The following is a 24,506-nucleotide window of genomic DNA, read 5'->3' as shown; positions in this document are numbered from 1 at the left end:
AATGGCCCAATGGGATAGTGTTAGAAGGTGGGTTCTTTGGGAGGTGCTTAGGTCATGACAGGGGAGCCCTCATGAATCGGATTAGTGCTCTTGTAAAAGGGATTCCAGAAAGCTCCCTTGCCCCTTCCACCAGGAGTGTTTAACAAGAAGCTGGCAATCTGCAACCTGGGAAGAAGGCTCCCACCACAACTCTATCATGCTGGCTCCATGATCTTGGACTTCCAGCTTCCAGAACTTTGAACAATAAATTTCTGCAGTTTATAAGGCACTCCATTGGTAGGATTTTGTTATAGCAACCTAAACAGACTAAGACAATGGGGTTTCATCATCTCCTCCTTATAACGTTGTTTTGAGGATCAAATAAGAGTATAGAGGATAAAGATCCCCTGTAAAAAGAAAACTGTAAAATACTGTGTATTTGTATTCACAGGGGATTAAGAGAAACAGAATATATAACCAGACACTATGCTCCAGTATCCAAAAAAAATTACCTAGTGTTTTCACAGTATTCTTAAAACAATTTTTAAGAAGGAAACCAAAATGAATTGTTTTATTATAAGAAGCTATTGGGGGGGGGGTGAGGGGAGGAAATGAAACTCCAAGTGTGATAAGATACGGAATGATGATAGAAATGGCTCTGATTTATAACTACATCCTGGCTCATCAGCAAAATGAGTTCAAATTCAAACTGAAAGTGTCAGAACAAAAAGATTGGTCCCATTACCATTTCAGCCTATCTTTAGTGATTCATGCCCATTGGAGACGTTGTGAAGATGGATAATGGCTACGTGCCCTTGTTATGGCCTCCTGCTGAGTCTGCCCAGCATATGGACACCCCCTACATCAGCAGGACAACACTTTCCAAACTCTGGTACCTGGAAGGCTTTTCCACACAATGCTGAGAGTGCTCTGGAGTCAAATACGTTTAGGAAAATCTTCATCCCTCTCTCAGGCTTTCACAGGGCCTACATGTCGGGTGAATCTCCTGGGAAGCCTTAGATTTAAGCACATTTGTTTAACCCAGAATTTCCCAAACTTGTTGGACCATAAGGCCTTTTCCCTGACCTCAGTCTACAAAGTCACAATTAATAGTTGTTGAAAATGTTCTGTGTGAACACAAATCCAAGAAGAGATGTGTCCGCCTGCATTGGACCCTGTTCTTCTGTCCTGGGGACACAGTTAATATGCCTCAGAGCAAGGCTGGTAGGGAACAAGGGCTTCAGGGTCTTTGCTAGCTTATTGTGCTGTATTCTCCCATAGGTGTATGGAACCAAGATGCCACTCTGAGATCCCAACTGTCCTTCCACTACAGCAAACATTCACCCCCATGTGACCACTGCTGAGGGTCTTGGGCAAAGGGAGGCCACCATAACCCCCCCAGTCCCAGAGCACATTTCACGCCAGGATTTAGACATCAGGCTAGACTACAGTGGAGGTGGGTGGGTAGAGAGGGAGAAAAGAGAGGCACCCCTCTCCTTCCAGAATGACACAGCAAATGCACCAAAAATCAACCCAGACCACTTGTTCTCCCCCCTACCCCACCCCAAACCATTTCAGATCAAAACAGTAGCTAAACTTGCCATGGAGAGAAACCTGGCATCTTCAAGGTGGTTACACAGTTTTCTAAATTCGCTCTCTGAATGTGGCTCAAGCTTAAAGAGCAAAGGCTTAAAAAGAGCAGGAAAAATCATCCAGGGTAGCAGGGCACATGTTTCACATCCTCTTTTCTCAGCACCCTGCTCTCTCTCTCACACACACACGCTCTTATTCTTCTATTTATTTTCCTCCACTATTCAGATTCACTGGCATCATCTTTCACTCCCCGTGATGATCTACTCCATTGTCTCCTTGCCACACAATTCAATTCAAGACAATTGTTTCTTATCCACTGTGTGCCAGGCACTGAGCTTAGAGTCATCCGTCCTCAGAGTCATCTTGGAGCCGAGTCATCTTGGATTCTGCCCTCGCATGCACAGTATCTAGCATAAAATTTTGATCACAAAATCCCATCAATTCTACCTCTGAAATATCACCCAAATATTACCAGGCCTACCTCCTCACTCCCTTCCCATGGTTCTGGCCCTCATCACTTCTCACCCAGAAAAATGTAGCAGCCTGATATGCCTCCCGGCCTTCAGCCATCAATCCATTTCCACACTAGGGCAGCCAAAGATCTGGTCATGAACTAATAATGGAAAGACCTCCAATGGCTCCACATTATCTACAGAAAACAGCCTCAACTTCAGACAGCAGCATAAGGGACCCTTTGTAGTCTGGCCCCTCACTACCTTCACAATTCCAAGTTTCCTGGACTCCTGCATTCTCTCTTTCCTTTATCATACCTCTCCCAACAATAATTGGGTCATGTGCATTATTGTACTCTTAGCATATAATACTAGGCCTGACACAAAGCAGTTATACTCAGTAAATTTATGTCAACTGATATGTGGCATAAATGTATGGATGGCTTGAGGAAAGAGTGAACATATTGGTTTCCTATGGCGGCTGTACCAAAGTACTGCAAACTTAGTGGTTTAAAACAACACAAGTTATTACATTATAGTTCTGGAAATCAGAAGTCCAAAATTCATCAGCAGGGCTGCATTCCTTCTCAAGGTACCAGGAAAGAATCTGTTTCCTTGTCTCTTCCAGCTCCTGGAGGTCACCTGTATTTCTTGGCTTGTGACCCCTTCCTCCATCTTCAAAGCACATCCCTCCAAACTCTGCTTCCATTGTCCCATATTCTTATTCTCTCTACATATCTGACTTTGACACTCCTGCATCCCTCTTACAAGAACCTTTGTGATTATATCATTGGTCTCACCTGGATAATTGAAGGTAATTTCCCCATCTCAAAATCCTTAACTCAATCACACATGCAAAGTTCCTTTTCCATGTAAGGTAACATATTCACAAGTTTTGGAGATGAGGACACAGATGTCTGGGGGTGGTAGGGGGCTATTATTCAGCCTTCCACAGTGAATCAATAGATTTTTTCTTTTTAATGAGTGTCATCGCGGTATAAGCTGCCAGGAGAAATTATTATTTTTTAAAAAACCAGATCTGACTCTAAACGCTGCCTAGAAAAGCAAGGAAAACCTCCCAGCGGGAATGATGCTTGAGCTGAGTTTGCAAACCATACAGGCATTCTAAAGGTACAAAGGGAGGCAGCCCTTCTAAGTGGAGGAAATAAAACGGCATAACCAAAAGCACAGAGGCATGGGGACAGGGGACAGTAGGTTGATCTGACTGAAACACAAGGTTCAAGTGGAGGGAACAATGAAAAAAAGAGTGGACTGGAGGCAGGCTCTTCCATGCCAAGCTAAGGAATTCGAAGTTTAATTGGCAGGATGTGGGGGAATCCTTAGGGAAGCAAACAAGGATATAACACGATTATGTTCTAGAACCGCACTCACCAATTATACCTTATGCAATGATGGGTAGAAATGCCCACCATCTGCACTGTTGAGTAGGTAACACGTGGGCTATTAAGTACTTCACATATGGTTCAGATGACTGAGAAACTGAATTTTAAATTTTATTTAATTTTAATTAAACTTAAATAGCTATGTGTGGCTAGTGGCTACTATGCTGGACAACACCATTCTAGAAAGATCATCTAGAGAATGGGTTGAAGGTGATTTGGAGGTATGGGTGACTGAAGGTAGGGAGCCCCAAAAGCATCTGCCCAGATGAAAAGTGAGTACAACCTGAACTAAAACGTAGGCAGCAGTGATAATGGCTGGTGGAGAGACTGGAGAGCAATGCCAACCATAGTATTAGGAGGGTTTGATTGATTGAGTCAAGTCTAGGATGCATCTTAGTTTCTCACTTGAGTGGCTGGATGATGACATGTATCAATCAAGCACAGCAGAGTTTAAAAGGTGAAGTAATAATTTGTTAAGACGTAATTTTGAGGTACCTATTAAATGGAGACATCCCAAAATAAATATGTCTGACGCCCATGAGAGGGAAGTCTGAGCTGGAAATTGTCAGCACGTAGGTGAGGGCTGAATCCCTGGATGCGGATGGTTATGCCCAGAAGCAGTAAATAGCATAGAAAAACAGAAGGCAAAATCAGAACCTCATGCAAAGGACCAGCACTTGAAGAACTAGAAACAGCTGGGAAGAATGGATTCATGAGCTATGAAGCAAACTAGGAGAGAGTGGGGTAGTGGACTCCAAAGAAGAGAAGAGACTCAAGAAGGAAATGATCAATTTTTCTTAGGGAGATCAAATGTAATGATGACTGAGATGGGTGGATTAGCGAGAGCAGTTTCATTCAAGTGGGGGCAATGGAAGCCCTGGGCAATCATAAGGAAGAAAGTGGGGACACCATTATAGACCCTAAGTGCTAATTGTTGTCTCAATGAGCTTAGCTGAGAGACAAAGAGAAGTAGATCAATGGATGAAAGGGAACACAAAGGCAAAAGGTAGATGATATTTCCACCCATTGACATGTAGAAGGAAAGGGGACTAAAGCTTGGGGGATGCTAAAAATATAGGAGAGAGGAAAAGGGGATGGAAAAGGCTGCCAGCTGTCAAAATCAAGCACTCTAGTACTTTAGTTTTCCATGTGATCAAAACCAACAAAAACACAGCTATATCTCTGCCCAAAAAAATGTATACACATGGACACTTTGGTCAATGTTGCTCAAGCAGCAGTTCATCGTAATCAGAAGTGTCTGGACACTGCTGGTAACCACTTTGAGCACCTCTTGTAATTGCAGAAGTTAAATGTGACTTGTATTCATCTTTTGTTATCAGTATGTATATCAAGTATTACAATTTTAATACAGTTTTCCTTTCCTAAAATGTGTATACGTTTTTTTGGCACCCTCTGTATATATGTTCCTTTTTTAAAACCCCATTAAAAAATAGCTGTATGTGTCCAAGTAGGACAGTCTAATGTAAAATACGAAGATTTTTAGCAATATGCTTACTCTGTCAGGCCATTTTGGGTCCACAAATTTAATTAAAGTGCATCTGGTATTTCTACCAATACCTCTGACACACCAGATAATGACTAATAAAGCAAGTTCTCTGCATTTCAGAGGATTAGTCCCTTTCATTTTGCTAAGGCAAGGCCAGAATAACCTTCTTTCCAGACCGTGTCTCAGGAAAATTTATGTGGACCAAAGTTACAAGAGTATAAGATGATGCCCACCTTGCCCCCTCAGGCTCTCCATTGCTCCACTACCCCACCCCACCCCCACTTTATATAGTATAGGTGTCTTAATCTATTTTGGCTCCAAAATACCATAGGCTGGATGGCTTATAAACAACAGAAATTTATTTCTCACAATTCTGGAGGCTGGAAGTCCAAGGTCAAAGCACTGGCAGATTTGGTGTCTGGTGAGAGCTGGCTTCATGGTTCATAGATGGCCACCTTCTCACTGTGTCCTTAAGTGGCAAAACGGAGCTCTCTGGAGCCTCCTTGACAAGGGTTCTAATCACATTCATGAGGGCTCCACCCACATGAGTAATCACCTCCCAAATGCTCCACCTCCAAACACCATCACGTTGGACATTAGGTTTCAGCATATGAATTTGGGGGGGGGGCGTTCTGTCTATAGCAATGGGATAGCACAGCTCCAACCTGGGATCGTCTCCCACCTTAACTCTGATAGCCACCAAGAGGCAGAGAGTAAGAAGTGGTGTCAGGTAGAGTCAGGGGAACTGGAAACAGAAAGGGAGGAAGCAGGAGGGAGCAGGAAGAGGGTCAGAGAGAAAGAAAAGATGGAAGTACAGAGATCTCTGCAGGAGGGAGTGTGAAAATAACACCCATAATTCTTGGAGGCACCTGGAGTGACCCTCATAGATTTTGGCCTTGGGAGTATGAAGCACTCAGAGAGAGTCAGATTATGTGATATGGGGAGAGTGACTATAGGCCAGTGCTTTGCAAGCTCTCTGAGGAAGAGGAGGAAGAGAGAAAGGTGAGAAAGGAAGAGGCAGAGAGGACGGGAGGGGAAGGGGGAAAGAGAGGGGGGGGGGAGGCCACAGAAAAACCCAGTGTAACTATGTTTTGCTACATCCTAAATTTTTCACATATCCCCACATCCTCAGCCCACATTCCCAGTCAAATGCTGGGGTTGCAAATCTGTTCAATGTTAACATGACTCTAGTGGAAGAGTTTCTTCTCTTTATTGGCACACAGGATGATGGCAGCCTGGTCTTGTTTATTCATTAATGCTTCTAAGTCGATACTGAAGGAGAAGACAGAGGATCGGCAAATGGCAAAGCCAACATTTGTTCGTGTGTCTTCAAGGAAGGGAGAACGTTCAAAACAGCCCAGGTCTCTGTCTCTCTGTCTATCGGAAGCTAAACAATAAAAAAGAAAAAACTTCCAACTGCAAGGGAAATTACAGATTACTTATCATTTTCCGATAAGAAAAATGTGGCTCAGAGGTGCTAAACAAATTTCCCACTGGTAGGTCTCTTTCTCTCTCNCTCTCTCTCTCTCTCTCTCTCCTGTGCATGCAGGACTTCTGCTTTCAGCATATTTCATTTAAAGAAAATTTCTGTTGCTAAAACTAAGTTAAAATCTACGGCTTCAAATGATACATATATTTATTTTTTATGTGCCTCAAGAAACCAGGCCCTGTTCTAAGATGTAATTGAAAAATGCAGAAGGCTTTTATCAATATGAATACGATATGGAACTGATGAGGAACCGAACCTGGGGTGGGTAGAAAAAGAGTGAGTTCAGGAAGATTCCATATAGCAGGTTGACCTTTCACTGGAAGGTATATAACAGTGGTTCTCAAACTTTTTGTACTTTGAAATCACTTGAAGAGCTTGTTAAAGTACAAACTGTTGGGCTCCACACCAGAGCTTCTGATTCAGAAGGTGTGGGCTGGAGCCCAAGGGTTTTCATTTGTAATGAGTTCCTGAATACCAGTGATGCTGCCGGCCCAGGGACCACACTTCGAGAAGCACTGCTGTGGAGTACAGACTACTGAAGAGGACTCGGTGGTATATGTGGTCCTCATGATGCTTCAAACTGAACTTGTGGTGTAAAGCAAAGACTTTTTTCTGAGGCAGTGTTATTCAATTGGTGGAAATAATATCTGGGACTTTATAAGACATAGAAAAATGCTTATGTTATAATGTTGAACAAAAAAAGAAATGATTTCAATGAGAAAAAAATAATAGAAAAAACTGAAATGTGGGAATTAGTTTCCATGCTACGTAAAGAAGACATTATTTAATCTCTAGACATTATGTAGATGTGGTAGTTGGTGGTTGGTGTGGGAATAAAGGCTTATATTTATATATCAGAACTACTCATCCATTAAAAAAAACATTCATAAACATTGGGGCTTGGGGTAGAAATAAACCCCTATTTATATGCACATGAGGGTCACGTGCACTAATTCCTTCCGCAAATATTAATAAATGCCTACCAGATGCCAGGCACTGTGCCAAGCACTAGGGAAAAGACACATGCTCACTGCTTTCACTCCAGTCAAAGAAACAGGAAGTGAGATACGAGCTAATAGAAGCATATGGAAAATTCTAGGGTTCCAATTGGTTTGACAGATATTGAGCTCCATTTTAGGTTATTTAAGTTTGGGCTTGCAGAATGTCCAGGGAGAGACATTGAGTAGAAGGCTGGAAATACGTGTCTCTAATCATGAGGGAAACCTGGGTTGAAGATGCAGATTGGGAGTTCAATTATGGGTATCAATGATCTTCCATGAAAATGAGTGAAGTGTGAAAAAAGGAATATCAGGTAGAGGAAGATTGAGAGGTTGACCTCAGTTTAATAAATGTAGATAAGATCATGTATGCAAGTAAGAACATATTAATATTTGTTTTAAACAGTAATGATTTATTTGCTTGAAATAAGACTTCTTTAGTAATTTAGTCAATATACCCTGTAAGGAAGAGATAGGCTGAATTACTCCATAGGCTGAATTACTCATAACATGTCTTATACTTCCTGCTTAGAATACAACTTTACTCAGCATTTTCATATAAATTCTGGTGTCTCATTTAAGTTAAAACAAGAATATCCTCATAAACATAATTATAAACCTTAATTAATAATTTTCCTAATACTTTTCTCCTTAAGGCCATTAGCTTTCAGTCACTTAGTCATATACATTATACAGCATTGGTCATGTGCAAAAACAAGTCAATTTCTACCACTAGGGAATTAGTGATGTAATCTCACATACATGTACACATGTATCTTTTCTCCTCCTCCTCATTACCTCATGTCTCTTTCTTGTCTACTTTAAAGTGCAATTACAACATTGGGAGTGTCACATCTTTAGTTATAGTTGTCATGAGCTTTTAAAATTTTGTGTAAAAATCATTTTTCTAACTGTGGGTCAATATTCAATTCAACATACATTTAATAAGCGCTTTGTTCATGTTGATATAACAGTGGGTTAGGTTACTGTCCCTGCACTCACTGAATTGATTGAGCAATAAATAATCCTTTTATGACTGGAGAAAGTTGACTTTCTAGTTATCTATGTATTTAAGAGTATATATATATATATATATATATATATATATATACATATATATATGAAACCTTGTTTAAAATGTGCAGATGATGTTGTTTTGTTATTTTGTTGTTATATATACAAATAAAATATGACTTCAAGTCATTGCTCTGGTAATTGTGCAAGTTATACTTCTGTAAAATCATATCCAGGAACATTTATGATTTTCAGGGTTTGGGGGTGAAAGGTTTGACTATGAAGAAACAGTAAAAAAGATGGTTGAGGGTGTTAGAACTGTTCTCTACCTCGATTGTGGTAGTGCTTACACAACTCTGCATTTGTCAAAAATATAGAACTCTACACCAAACAGGGAACTTTACTATATGTAAATGTAAAATAAATAGAAAATTTAAAGTGCTAACCTATAATAGTTACTACTCTAAAGGATATTGTTTAAAATAAATTCATGCAATGGAATATTATTCAGCAATAAAAAAGAATGAAATCTTGCTGTTTGAGATAACGTGAATGGATCTAGAGGGCATTATGCTAAGTGAAATAAGACAGACAAAGAAAGACAAATACCATATGATTTCACTTATATGAGAATTTTAAAAAGCAAAGCAAAAGAATAAACAAAACAAAATAGAAACAGATACATAGATATAGAAAACAAGCTGATGATTGCCAAAGGGGAGGGATTGGGGGCTGGGAATGAAATTTTTTTAGAAAGAGAAAAATAAAATCAACTGTTAATGAGTGAAAAACATTGAAATAAAAATAAATAAATTCAACTTGTCATTTTATGGCCAAACCATTTACACACACACACACACACACACACACACACACACACACACACACACTCCTTTTTATAGAATTTCCACACAAAGTTATTTATTTGCCTGTAATCTTACTCCGGTGGAGTTCGGTTGACTTTCCCAAGATACAATGGAAGGTGGCTGTTCAACTCTTTTTGCCGGCGGTGCCTCAAATTTCTACTTGTTCGTTAAGAGAATTCTCCAGAGACAGATGTATTACAGCACTTTGAGAACAATATTCACACCCACTGCTGAAGAGTGAAAAGAGATAGCTCAAGGTTCAACCCTGTGAAACAATTTAGTGGCTAAATGTGTTACTTAGGAACTAAATCCAAGCAGGTACTTGGAACGAAGCAATTAAAAATGGTGACAAATAACTCCCAGAATATATGGGTATTAAGACTTGTGCTCAAGTCTTCCATCACTGCCTCTGTGCACACACTTAGACTTCAAGTACACATCTCTTTATACCCTCTATTACCTCATGGCCATTACTTGTGGGTGATGAATGCTAGTGTTCGCAGAACAGCATGCGGATGCATTTTTTCCTGCCATTGTATGTAACATGTTTTCTAATTCTTTTGCTCTATTCGGCATTTGACCTCAACGATGGGGGATTATGGTATTAACTCTCTACCCAGCACACATTCTTTACAGACTCTCACTAAATACTGTAAGCCTGCTGCAGAGAGGAATAAAAGGGAAAGCCTACCGTCTGGTCTTAAGCTGAGCACACAGAGGGTCGTGATTCAATTGGAAGGGAAGCAGAATTTTTTAAAAGAAAGAGGTTTGACCAAATTTTAATCCTTGTCATTTTCATTTCTCTTACCCTGTGGATTTGGGTGATTTTATTTACACTGTCAGCTTGAGCCTAGGGATTGGAAATCAGGCTTTTATGGAGATTATTAAAAGTACATACAGTACACTAAAGGTTGGGCTAACTGATATACGCTGCTAAAAATATGAATGTGAATGCCCTGGTATTAGATGCACTGGCGTACATTTCATCCTCCTTAGAAGGTTATTCTTGGGAGCTGGACCTGCTGCGATGGTAATGAGATGCAGGCTGTCAGGATATTTCTAATAGGTAGCAAATGGCCAGGGATGGAGATAAATTAGCATTAGTCAGATGAGAAGGTAGCTCTTTATACCATTAATTCCAATGCAAAGTAATTCCACCATCCTTCTCTTAAAAGAGAGGGAATTGTAAACTGGGGGGGCGGAGGAGGGCAGGGTTAAAGCTTCAAGGATTTATCGATGGGATGGATGGGCTGCAATGTCATCCAAGTCTCTAGGCGGGGTTTTGTTTGGCCTGAGCTCCTCAGATGCATCACTCATGACTATTAGTTAGGTAATGTCATATAGGCCTAGATTACAAAGATAAAGCTCTAGACCGTACAATCTTTGAGATCTCAATGGATAAAAATGAAATGGTGTACCGATCTCAAAATACCAGGAGTAATCCTGCTTTGCTGAAGTAGGTTTCAGGTCTCAAAGACATGGAAGTACTGCTTTACAAAGCAGCTGACTACGTGGGACTTGTGTCCTTGTAAGGTTATAGATTATGATCATCTAAATGGGCTCAAGAGGGTTTTAGAAAGATGCATGGATCACAGGTCGACAATGGACCACCAAGAGGAAATAGGGTATTTTAAGGACTTATTTCCCATCATGGGGGCCGATGGCATCCTCATGCCACTGATAGATCAAGAGTTACTGACATGCTGAAGCTTCGAAGTGTGCTCCCCACCTGGAAATGGAGAGGAAGGCAGGTGGCAGGGGACAACTGACCAAGTGTTTATTTCACTTGGAGCTCTCAAGTCCCAAGACCTGGACAATAATGTTCAGTGTAAGGATTGAGGTTTACATCTCTTTGTAAATCATAGATGCCTATGTCTAAAAATGTCATCCAGCCATAGAAAATTGTGCAGTCCAAAAAAATGTGCTCTCCAGGCCATAAAAAAGGGACCACGGCAAAAGGTGGGCCTTCAATGCCTTCGCTGTTCGAAACCTTAGTTCTGAGCCTCTTGACCCAACTTACTTATATGCTACACCCTGACTTGTTCCTCATCCTCTTGGCTTCAGATCTGATGATTCATTTCTCCCTTTGCAGCCTTACCCATTCACCCCCCCACACACACACCAAACCTGCCACCCTCGACTAAAATGTTTATTTCCCCCTTAAACCCTGATCCTGCTCTGGCTTGTACTGGTTTCATGTACAATGAGCAAACACCTCCACCAGGTTCAACCTGACACATGGACCTCTATGTCAGTGTGCCCAGTCTCTCAAAGTGGCTCTCCCTCCAGGTGTAACCTCAAGTGTGCTGCAGCCCACAGGTAGGGTTCGGTGTGAGGACGCCAGTCAACTACCTCCAGAAAGAAGTAAAATATGTGATGGCATACAAACTGCCATGACTCTGGCCCATACCACCCCAATCCTCCTTCGTTAACTGTCTTTTAAAAATATAAACATACATGCTACGTTATTTATATACTTTTTCCAAATCAAGTTGCACGTATTTTAGTCACTGGATTTGCCTAACAATTTTATAAGTCGGAAAGGATAAATGTGAGTTCTTTCTTCAGTACAACAGTACTAGTGAGATAAAGACAAGCTAAGTGACTTGGCCCATATCAATGTGAATTACAGAGCTTAATTCACCCGATAAGTGTTTAATCGGCTACCTATATTCCCTTGAACTGAGATCCTCTGAACAGTAAGGAAATCCATGTGGTCACTCTGTATGGAAATTAATAAGTAATTCCGATGATAGGATGACAAAGTTGATGATAATGATGAGAGTGATAAATATGTTTTTCATCTCCAACTGTAGAACTCAATTTCATTTTCCTGACTTTCATATCTGCTGTTTTCACACTGTTTCCTCTACTGAGAATCCTTTCACCTGACCTATTTGCCTAGAAAATCCCACTTCATCCTTCAGAACCTGATACACAGGTAACCCCCTGTGTGAGATCTATACCTATCACTGCCTCCCCACCCTGAAACAGAATGAACTATGTCACATGTTAATGGTGTTACACTTAGGATATAATTTATAATGTCATTATTTGTTTATCTATATGTTTCTCCCACCATATAATGGACAAGGCCAGAAACAATGTTTTATTCCTTTTTTAATTCCAATTTCTGCTTCAGTGTTTGACACGTTATAGACACTCAAAAAGTATTTTTGGAACCAAATGTGATGAAGATGATGGTGACAATGAGGATGATGGGGTAGGAGGGTACATTCACTCCTTTCAAGAGAAATAAAGAGCTTTTTCAGCCTTTAGAACTAGTTTTCAGTTTAGAAGAGTATAGTAATCAAGGTCATCAATGCAGGCTGCTATAAAATACAATTTCCAAATATAAGTACTATAACCCAATTCAAGGCTATTACTTACTCATGGACATCTGGTGTAGGTTGGGCTCCTTCCATCATGTGGCTCATCCATCTTGGAGTCCTTTGCTTCCAGCTATTCAGATGGCAGAAAATGTAGAGAAGACATACCAGGTTTAATACATTTGGCTTCAAAGTAACAGCCATCACTTCTACTCATGTTCCATTGGCCAGAACTCAGGATCACATGGCCCATCTAACTGCAGAGAGGCCTAGGAGATGTAATCTTCCTGTGTGTCCAAGAAGAGACTCAAACATGGTGAACACTAAAAGTTTCTTGCCATCGTCTGCCCTTCTGGACACCAAATATCTATTTTACTCTTCCTCTCATTCACATAGCAAACTCACCTCACCCAAGAAGACAATGCAAAGTCCCATCCAGGCACCACTTCCAGGTCAATGTCCAGAATATCCGGGTGATGCGCCATCTTCTCCACCAGCCTGATGTGGTTCCTCTAGGTGTGGCAGCCCACATATTAAAAAGACAAGTTATCTGCACTCTGCTTCCCCACCAACACTCATTCATAATGGTGGGGAAAGGACAGGAAAATAATCCCATTTGCCAGGAAACATCATAGACAACATGGAGCATCATGGTCCACAGCCAGGCAGACGCCCCTCAGGGTCAGCACTGTGAAACCCATACCCTCTGGCTCTGGGCATGGTGAATGTGTGCGAAGTTAGCTCTAGGACCGACTCCCTTACTTGTTCTTCTCTATGGCCACATACGAAGTCGGTTTCAGAGAACGTTCTTCCTTCAGAACAGAGCAGCTCTAAGAGTTTGGCTTCTCCTCAGTCTAGAATGGGTTGGGAAGTCAAGAATTGTTTTAAGCCTTGAACAAGCAAGGACTTTTCAAGTCCAAGCTCCTGGTTTCTTTGGCAATGTGATTCTCAAAAATGTAGATGACTTATGATACATTTCTTCGAGTCAGGTCCATATGACAGTAGCCACACCCAGAGTTATTTTCTAGACATTGTTATCAAATCTACCCTTTTTCTTTGCCTCTTTACCTCCATGCCTTTCACTCTCTTTGCTAAATACACTGAGGCTATCAGAAGCAATAGTGGGAAGGCCATACCCCTACTTTGATTTTTGCCTCAAATAACTGCATCCCACTGAGAACTTTTACTGCATATTTGTCACTTAAAGCCCTTTTTTGGTACCATGTCTTACTGAGTCTATAATGAATTTATGATTTTCGATCCTACAGCTCAAATTGCTGGGCTCTCTATTCTATTTTATTTCTGCTTGCAAGCTCGTGGATTCTTTCCTGAGTTATCTCTTCCTTGTAATACATATTAAGTTTAGCCAAAAACACTGCTAAAATCCTGTTTCTAACCATTTCCCCTAAAGATATAAACTATGCATATGACTGCCTTCTAATTAATAGCAGGCGATAGTTATACCAAATGATTTTTCACTGCATAACCCGAGTGTCCATCTTTCCATTTTCTGGTATGAGTTTCCTTTCTGCCTACAGCTGCATTACTAGAGTAATGATACATATTTAGGAGAGTGTAACAGTCAGGGAGTACGACTTGGTTATGCCAATATCCCATTTGTGATACCAATTTCTGTATTAGAGCAATAAATACCAGTTGCTGTAATAACAGTCTCAGTAATCTCACACATAGGTTCACTTCTCCCTCACATTGCTATCCGATGCAAGTCTGGCAGCTGTCCTTGGAGGCTCTCTTCCAGGTGGTGACTCAGGAACCCAAATTCCTTCCATTATTTTGTGATGCTGAAATCATAAACCAGTGGCACCTTAAGTCACTGTGGAAGGGGCAGCAAAAACTGAAATATTGTTTAAGATGTCTTTAAGGGGCAGGACTAGAAGTGGCTTATATCCTTCTGTCCTAATTTTTTTGGTCAAAACCTTGTCACATGACCCCAATCTAACAATGAGACTATGAAATGTTCACATATGCTCAGGAACAGGAAGTGGGGTTGATGAGCTTATAGCTCTCTATCCTGTATTAGAATGTGTCATTTGCTTGACTCCTTGCTGATAACTGATCAAACTGAGAAGAGATTATCTTTCTTTTCTCAGTCACCAACTAGATGCTTGGACAATAATGACATCTTATTTTTATATTAAAAATGCAAGTTCAAAGTACTTTAAAATTATGTAAGAGAAATTTCAGGGTTTTCCCACTTAAAAAACAGATTGAAACACTGAGAGGTTTCAAGGGACCCATGGTGAATCATCCAACAAGCTACCAGACCTTTGGCTTTGAAAAATAACCATCTCTAACCAAATCTTTCTAACACAGGTAAATGAGTGTGTAAATTGCCCATAAATTACAGTTAATCATGACCACGCAGGTCCCACAATGGGGATGGCTTAGTCTAAGTCAGCTGATTATCCATGTAGTAAGACTCACCAGTTACCCAATGCCCTCTCCTTTGAAAGGCACACCTTAACACAAGGGGGCAGAGGACCTGATCCAACAACAAGTAGTAATTAGTGTAGTAGTGCAGTGGAAAGAGCACAAGTTTTGAGTAAAACAGATCCAGGGTCTTTCATTAGTAGTCTTCCATGTCCTGAGCAAGTCATGTGAACTCTGAAACTCAGCTCCCTCATCTCTCATCTACAAAGCAGAGGATATCTACTCTGTGTGATATTGTGAGCATCTGACATATACCAGGGTGCCAAAAATAATGTATACAAGCGGACACTTTGGTTAATATTGCTCAAGCAGTAGCTCTCCGTAATCAGAAGTGTCTGGGTACTGATGGCAACCACTTTGAGCACATCTTATAATTGCAGAAGCCAAACATGTCTTGTATTCATCTTTTGTTATTGTTATATATTAAAGATTACAGTTTTAATTTAGTTTTTCTTTCCTAAATGTGTATATATGTTTTGGCACCTTCTGTATATATTCACATTGGTAGGAGTATTCACAACGGTCAGTGTTCATGCTGTAGTAGGTACTAACTATTTTAATATCATCCCTAAGTATGCTCAATAAGTATACACCTACCTACCTACCTAGCTATTTATTTATTTAGGCCTAAAACAGGCCTATAATTTTTCTAGGCATTATGGAAGGTACAAAGAAATTTAAGACACAGACCCTGCCCCCAATCTAGTTTTGAGGCCAACTATATGAGGCCAACTAGAAATGTGACAGGAACTCAGATAGAGAATTCATGACGGCATTGGCTGGAAGAGTCAAAGAAGGTTCCATGAAGGGGACTCCATGAGTTTGGAGGATGCCAGGTTATAGATAGTCAGTGGAAGGGAAATGTCACAGCATAAAGTTTGGTAAAGTAGAAAACACTGAGGAGACTGGTCAGGCTGGAGAGGAGGGCAATCCAAGATAAATGAACTTGATCACCAGTGCTGCAAATTCATGCTTAGTAAAATGACACATCATTTTATGAATTAAAACAGGCAATATCTGAGCCCCTGATAAATCACCAAGTTTCCAGAGGGTACTGATATGGACAGAGTTATAACAGATTCCATTAACTGCATTTTTTTATACAAAGAGGAAAATAAAGAAATGCATTTTTTTTGTATGATTTTGATGATGGATGGTGTGTCTGGTGCTTTCCCAAAGCAATCATCCCTGTTCTATTTTTCCCTCTCCTCAAATGTTCTGTTTTTCTCCTCTTCTATATGTGGTACTACAATAGAAACATGCCAAGTACCTAGAACAGTACTTGGCACATAGTAGAAACCTGATAAATATTTGTTAAGTGGATTCAATAAAGTTCTGAAAAAGTTCTGCTCAGCCAAATTGCAGCTTCTTGTAGTCCTCGAATCAAGCAAGGTGAGTAGAAGGTCACCTCCTAAAGAAAAGAGGCAATGAGACACTAATCAATTCTTAACAATGAGCTTATTGAATCCACTAGGAAGGAAATTGGTAGATGCTTCTAATGAGGAGATATAGTGACCAGAAAAGGAAGACAGCCCAGGAAAATCCCACCTTTGGAAGATTCAGCATGGGAATTGTCGAAGTGCCACTTTCCCAGCCTCGGCACAAGCTGGTAACTTGATTATAGCTTTGATGCGCCCTTTAGCAAAGCGCCTTCCTTCCCCAGTGCTACCTTTAGGCTTCACTTAAGTAGCTGAATGACCACAGATAACTAAAACGGGATAATCTCCGAACCATACCTAACAGATCCCATTTTTTAAGTTAAAGAGATATATAACCTGCCTTTTTGTTTAAGTCATTATTCCTATAGTTTCCATCCATCAAATCAATGTTTCTCCATCTTTACATACCAGGTAGAAAAAAATTAATCACTGCTCAACATTTACTATCAAATTAGTAATTTTGGAATGCTTAATAAAATGATAATCTTGAACAATAAGCTTTGAAGAAAAGAAACTTCTAAATTTCAAAAGCTCCCTCTGTATAAGCAAAGCAATACTTTGAATGACACTGTTGAACTTGATGGGTATAGAGAATTTAGAATATGACAGAAGGGGCATTGTCAGCTGTCTGGAGGGAAGTTTGAAAGTTGTTTTGGAACTGGGAGGAGGCAGAAATGGAAAAAGCAAGGAAAAAGGAAACTAGCTAATTCTGTGTGTCCCTGACCTCTCACACTACCCACTCTAGGAATTCCTCAGAGCAGTAGAGCTTGGCCCTCGCTTTCTTGTGAACATACCAGGACAATTTCAGTCCCAACCTCCCCATCCCTCCAGGAGCCTTCATTTGTGTTGAAACCTCAACAATATGACATCATTGCCAGGTAGGTTTGCCAGGTAGGATAACTTGGCCACGGTAGTTGTTTTTGTGCCTTAGATAGAGCTTCTGGCTTCCCAAGGCCTGCACTCGGTACATATGGAATCCAGAAGTTTCTATATACCCCTGTGGGAGGATACGGTTATACTGAGTGCCCAGGGGACATGCAGGGGCCTGCAGTTGGAACAGGATGGTCACAGAGTGCAAGGACTCTGCCACCAGAGGCAAATAACCAGGACCACGGGCAGGTTAAACACAAACCCAAAGAGGCCAGATGAAGGAGCCACTTCCCTGTGGTCACCAGCTCAGGGGACCCAGGGAATAGACCGGGACCTTCGTGCAGCAAAGGCCAGCAAGGAACCAGAAGTAAGAAGCCAAGGTCCTGTCCCCAACCACCATGAGGGTACATACGATTCCTCCCAAGCCCGGATGCCCTCTGGTTGATAGCTGGAGGGAGAGAGGAGACCCCTGGAAAACCAGGCATTTACCTCCAAGAGGCTGCTGTCTACAGAAAGGACTGCCAGGACTTGTCAGGCTTAAGTTCCATCCAGTTCTCTTCAACTTCCCTGTAACAGAGAGACAAAAAGGACAGAGCACAATGAGAAATTACATAAAAAATATAACACGCTCCATGCTTTTCACTCAGCTTAATGTAGTGCATGTGATTTTTCACCCCAGGTTGTATTAATGATGCAAAGTCACTTGCCAACATGCCCAGAGGCCCTATCCTCACTTTAAATGGTAGACAGCAGATTGGATAGAAATATACATGTCATCTAAATTGTACAGCTTTGTAAGGCTTTTCGTCTATTATTAAGTTATAAAAAAAGATTTTCATATCATAAGTTCAATTGGAGGAGAAAAATTCAGTCATTACATTTTCATCTAAGAAATGTAATTTCTTTACCACCAATGGAGAGGATATAGAAAACATAGAAAAAGTACACATAGTTGTGCTATGAATCTATAGTTGGTATTTAAAAAGATAACGCATCAAAAATTAGGGGAAAATAAACCATTTGCTGTGTTTTCAGGCACCTTACCTATACTATCTCACATATTCCTTAAACCACCAGATAAGTCAGGCATTGTTCCTATGTTACAGATGAGGAAACTGCAACTCTGAGTAATAAATCAAAGTCTACTTGTCCAAGATCACTGAAGCTAGACACTGCCAGAGCTAGAATTGCAACACAGCTGCGTGACCTTGGTAGGACCTTTTCTGCTGCCCTGCATGGCCCAGGGTCTCTGTACCTCTGCCCAGCATGGCACAAAGGGATCTGCCTAAAGACCACACACCTGATGAACATACAGTGCTGATTCCTCCTGTTCTCAGGAAATGAACACTGAAACAGTTTTTCATAACTGCCAACCTTGGACTTTATTTGACTTTAGCAAGGACCAGCAGGCCTAGGTTATCTCCCCTCCTGACAGGAGACTTGTTCTTTCTCACCCAAGTTCCCAGTTTTGATGCTAGATTAAAAGATTGATTTTTCTCTCTGGCTACCACATTTGCAGTCTCTCCAATTAGCACATTCATTCTTTGAGGAAAAGCCCAAGTTGCTTTTCTGGTTCCTCAGCTTCTCATGCTCCTGGTCTGAAGGGCCATTGTCTCGACAAATCAGGAGAGGGGAGACTCTGAGCTGAGCTACCTGGCCTGGCCCAAGTGCCTTCAGGTAGCTGCTTGTTCTCTTCGACACTGGATATTTCACAAGAAGCATGCTTGAGCCAGAGGTAAGGTGTCATGATCGCTGGAACACAGTAACCTGAAGGAGCACCTGGGTGAAGATACAGGTCCTCAAAAGACACTTACACAAATGTTTTCTAATATGCAGACATCACATCCTCTGATACACGAAGCATGTGGTAGGACAATTATGGTGGGCTTTCTGAAGAGACTAAAAATGGCCCACTTCTGAGGACATAAGGAAAAATAGGCATGGAGCCAGCGGAGAACAAGAAGTAAGCCAGAAAGAAATGGAAGCTTTTCTGCTTTTCCTTACTAGTTCCTTTCTCTAGTAAAAGCCAATTTTACGAGCATTTTGTCAGCCGAAGTCTTTTGTAAACAAGCATGGCTTCCAAATTCTCAGACCAGTGAAAATGGAGATTCATAAAGATGTTTTGAGGACTGTAACCCTTAAATGCTTTTGTGAATTGTTAATACAAATTAATTAGTGTCTGTCTTTTAAAAAAAAAACAAAAACGAAAACCATTGCGTAATGATACTAATTTTATGCAACCTAGTAATTCATATTTAGAATGTTTATTACTTTTAGTTTATCAGACTATTTGACGTATGGGAGAATTTGGTACTAAAGGGACTAAGAATTGTCTAGCTAGCATCATGAAAATCCATGTACTTCAGAATTAATAGGAGGAGGTTGCCTCCCAAATCTGATAATTTATTAACTGTGTGACCTTCAGATCCTTTAAACTCTCGGTGCCTTATTTTCCTCATTTATAAATTGAGGATAATGATATCTAATGATATCCCCAGTTTATTAAGCTTAAATGAGATAGGCGTGTACACGTGCCTAGCACACACTTGCACATAAGAGACACCCCATAAATGCACGTGCAATTATTATTATGATTAGAATCACTTTTTTTAAAATGCTGCTACTCCTACTCATGTGAGCTTATTTAATTTGTAATTCTTTCCTTCTTGTTCTCCTAGCCTCTGCACCCAGGCCTTCCATATCTCCCTTGGAACACTGGAAGTTTTCCCCAGTTCTACGATCAGCCCCTCCTTTTGTCATTCAAAAAACCAGCAACAAAGAGTTGTTTGGGCGTGTCTGAGACGGTCCTCCCCTCCACAGAGACACCGCCCCCCTCCTGCATCTTGGTTTTTCCCATCATTTCCTCTTTCTCTGGGCCAGACCTGGATAAACTTGTGGCTTCCTTCCTTCATGCTCTCTGGAGAGCTGGGTACTGTACACTTGAAAGCCTAAAAACTTGTCATTTCCACCTTGAACTAGCAGCTGACCTCACCAGACAGCCTGGGAAATGAATTAGTATCCTTTAAGCACAGCCAGAATACGAGCAGTGACCCAGCTCCCCTAAGCAGCTACGGACACTGTCAAGCGGTCGTTAACGTTCCCTTTTTCCCAACCCCTTTAATTATGTTGAAAACTATGTTATATTGTTTTTGAAAAAGTTAATGAAATAGTAGGTAAAGGTGAACCAAGGAACATAATTTACTTGGATTTCCTTGCAAGCGTTTGATAAGGTCCCTCATAAAAGGCTATTAAGGAAAATAGATGACCAGAGGGCTATGGGCAACAGTCTTTTTGGTGTATTAAAAATGGGTTAAGCTATTTCAGAAGGAAGCATCACAGGCGCAGGCTATTTCTTAGAGTGGAGAGAGGTTAATCACAAGCTGTCTCCCGTGTCAGTGTTTGGAACTTGAAATGTTTGACTGATTTAGAAAAGAAAAGAAAGCAAAGTTGGTCAAAGACACAAAATGATTACCATGGTGCAAACTTGCCAGAGCATTTGGCTCCTGGCCCATCAACAAGGAGTACAGCCCTTGGTGGGAAGAGCGGGGCCTGCCCCGAAGAGGAAGCCTCCAAATATGGGAAATAAGCTCTGAAAACCTTTCAGAGAAAAGACAAAACGGCTTCTCACTTGGTGGCCCAAGCGCAGCCAGGCCTCAAGCTGGAGGGCAGGACATGACAACCTTGGAAGTGTCCTTCCCACCCTTCCAGCAGATGGTGGTTTAAGGCCATGAAAAATTAGAAATGAGTGGCATGGGTGGAAAGCATTTAAGCAATACGAAGACACCATTTTGCATGCTTTCCATTCCAACATTGTAAAAGAATAATTCTATTGGTACAGGGGAGCCGAAAGCATGCAACGGGGACTAAGGCAGTGAACACATCTTGAGTACTTCTTGTCTTTGACCTGATGCAACAGGAAATAAACAAGGGAAGTGCTTCTTTTTTACCAGAGAAAACAGACGTTGCTTTAAAGTGCCTATAATTTAACAATACGCTTATTTTCATAGATATTACTGCTGCCACCATCCCCTAAATGTTTCCAGCATAAAATGGGACAGGAGGAATTACACAAATATCTGGATACTGATGAGGCACATCCCAGTTCCACTCCCAGTCTTGGCCCTCATTAATCTTTTTTTTTTTTGACAGTTTTTTTCATTAGTGTCAGGTGTACAAAACAATGCAATAGTTATACTTTTCACTCCTCACAAAATGACAACGTCCCTCCCCCAATCCACCCCCTCCCAACATCATGTGAATCTATTCTCATTAATCTTAATGACACTTCTTATTGGGTATCACCTGCATTTCCCCAAGATCAAAAAGTCCTAAACGCACAAGTCACACGGCTATCACTGGCAAAGTTAATTCTAATCGAGCTTTGCCAAAACTTCTTTTCTTTTGCCTAGTCCAGTAGTGACTCTTGTTCACCCATAGGGTTCTATTTACACAGTAAGAATGCACTTATTTTGAGAGAGAGAGACACAGAGAAAGAATGTGTGAGATAACATATTGCACATAAAAATACTCCTCACAAAGAATCCACCAATAGGCCCACACAAATATAGTCAACTTACTTGTTTTTTTTAACTTTTTCTTTTTTTTTTTATTGGGGTACAGTGTGTTTTTTCTAGAACTTATCAGCTCAAAGTGAAGTACTTGTTTCAATCAAGTTGTGGCGGGCATGGGGATCGAACCGGCAACCTTGGTGTTATAAGCACTGCACTCTAACCAACTGAGCTCATCGGCTGCCCCTCAACTTACTTTTGACAAAGGTGAAAAGACAATTCAATAAAGAAGGAATAATCCTCTCCATACTGAAATAACAGGATGTCTATATGTAAAAAAATGAACCTCAATACATATTACATACAAAAATTAACTCAAAATTGAATCATAGACCTAAATATAAAAGTAATTGTAAAATTATAAAATTTCTAAAAGAAAATGTAGGAGAAAACCTTTGCAACATTGAGTTAAACACAACGTTCTTAGATACAACAGCAAAAGCACTATCCATAAAGAAAAAAAAATCAATCAATAAATAAAATAAATAAAAATTCAAAGCCTCAGGCCCTGAGTCATAAGCAGAAATTAAAACAAAAGGCAAACCTTCTCTTTTTCCAACCAGACTTAGAGACATATAACCTTTTCTCCGGAGTATAAGAAACAGAGTGAGTAACTAAATTGAAAAAATGGCAGCTCCTCAGCTAACTTTCCTCCAAAACAGGTCAGATAGAAATGAATGGCTCTTTCCTCTGCTTTCCTAGTAATTTCTGTGCTTTTATAGTAATTAATACATTCTATTGTCATTAATTGTCATTGACTCATCCCATCTCATGCACAAATGTCCTCACTGAGTTGAGAGCTCCTCAGGGGTAGGGTCAAATATTATTATGTCCGTGCACTTCCAGAACCTAGTAGAAGGACTGATGGGGAATGTGTAGTCAGAAAACGTTTTTAGAGAATAAAAGAAAGAAGGAAGAGGAAAGCAAGAAAGTAGGAGAAAGACATTGTAAGAAGAAAAGAAGGGAAGGAAGAAAGAAAAGGAGGAAATAAGGAATGAAGGAAGGCAGTGAAGGATGGAGGAAGGAAGGAAGGAAGGAAGGAAGGAAGGAAGGAAGGAAGGAAGGAAGGAAGGGGAGAAGAATGGAAAGGAAGAAACAGACAGAAGGGAGAATAAAGAGAAGGGAAGGGAAGGGAAGGGAAGGGAAGGGAAAGGTAAAGAAAATGAGGACAGGTGGGCTCTGCGGAGAGACAGGGCAGTGTCTGGTATGGGAAGGGGTCAGCCATGGGCTGGCCTGATCATCAGAGGCGCTGTGACACAAATCAGCTTTTGGTCACCAGGCCACTCTCTGAAACCACTACCACCCTTTGTTGCTTGCACTGCAGCCCCGTAGATGTCAGGAGCCATTGTGTGTTTCAGGCAGGCCAGCCCAGCAGCTGAGGCAGGCATAGGGAGGCTGGAGCTGCTGGCTGGCACTGCTGGGTCTGCTCCCCTGCTCCCGGCTGCAGGCCTGGGTGCCAGAGCCACAGCAGCGAGGTCAGGACGGCGAGGAGCTGCTGGCATGGCAGGGCTCTCACATTCTCTCCTTTCCAATGGCCCGGCCCAGCATTGCTGGGGAAACGGGAGGGGCCCGGCCGCCAGCAGCCGAGAGTGAGAACTTCCCTTTGCCAGAGCCAGCTGCTGGCTGCCATCTGGGCAGGGGCAGTGCCAGTTTCCCAAATCTGCCTTCCCTTTGGAAAAGAGGGAGAAAACTCTGTGCTGAGAAGATAGCTTCTCCTTCCATCCTGAGGCTCTCACTTAAAAACCCAACAAAACTGGCCTTTGAAAAAAGGAAGAGATGAGAAATGCCACACGTTGGGGCTGCTACCAAAGGAATTTGCTTCTCCTGGGGTCTTTGCATCCAAGAAAAATCTCTATTCCCCCCATCCCCGATTGTTCTTGGTTTCTTCATTTTAGGTAGTGATAACCTTACTTTCAAAAAATTAAAGCTAATTGTTTGCACAAACACTATTATCTGTGTGTCCTTTCTGTTTGTTACAGGGATGGGGCCATCTGCCACATGCTGGAAATTCTCTGAGAGTTGTGGTTTCGTCTTTTTAATTCATTCTTTCCCATGAAGAACCCAGCCCAGCAGCTCACCTAAAGTGGCGCTCAGTGGGTGCTTTCTGATGGATCTATTCATTCATTCATCCAACGTGTAATGAGCACCTTCTAAACATCAACACAGGCCTGTTGCTGATGAAGAATTTAAGGAGAGCTGGCCCCTGTTCTCAGAGCTAAGCCAGTTGAATGGCACCATTCTCTCAGGTCCTTCTGGACGTGGGGGAGATGGGCACTCTAGCCGCGCGGTGTGAAATCCCTGTGCAGAGCACGGCCCCGCGACCACGTGCTATTTACTGTGCTACCACTATGGTCCCAGGAGGCAGAGGGGACAGAGTAGAGAATCAAGGAGATCTTCTGCAAAACCAACAAGCAGGTGAGCGGTATCCAGGGGCGAGAGTCATTCTATTTAACAACTGGCCACCACGGGCACTGACCAATCCCAACAAATGCTGGCTGGGAAAGAAAAGTACCGCCATGCTGGAACTCACCAGCTGAATACGAACCCT

The 24,506-nt window shown here is 41.4% G+C and overlaps 1 long non-coding RNA gene across 11 annotated transcripts in view; it reads right to left on the bottom strand.

Annotated features, from left to right (window-relative positions):
* LOC109379140 (uncharacterized) overlaps positions 1-24,506 on the bottom strand; it is a 149,773-nt gene that overhangs the window by 38,553 nt on the left and 86,714 nt on the right. For 9 of the 11 annotated variants that reach the window (XR_002123120.1, XR_002123121.1, XR_002123119.1 and 6 more), the window contains 3 exons: positions 17,880-17,957; positions 13,036-14,432; positions 12,692-12,763 (listed from right to left, as the gene is read on the bottom strand). This is a non-coding gene — a long non-coding RNA (uncharacterized LOC109379140). Of the gene's footprint in view, positions 1-9,323; positions 9,532-12,691; positions 12,764-13,035; positions 14,433-17,879; positions 17,958-24,506 lie in introns of those variants that run through there. The other 2 variants (XR_002123127.1, XR_002123118.1) reach the window with 2 other exon arrangements.

This window comes from Hipposideros armiger, unplaced genomic scaffold, assembly GCF_001890085.2.
Source record: "Hipposideros armiger isolate ML-2016 unplaced genomic scaffold, ASM189008v1 scaffold_22, whole genome shotgun sequence".
NCBI classification, from domain to species: domain Eukaryota; kingdom Metazoa; phylum Chordata; class Mammalia; order Chiroptera; family Hipposideridae; genus Hipposideros; species Hipposideros armiger.
The sequence above is the reverse complement of the archived record's forward strand: the minus strand, read 5'-3'. Positions and strand labels throughout refer to the sequence as shown.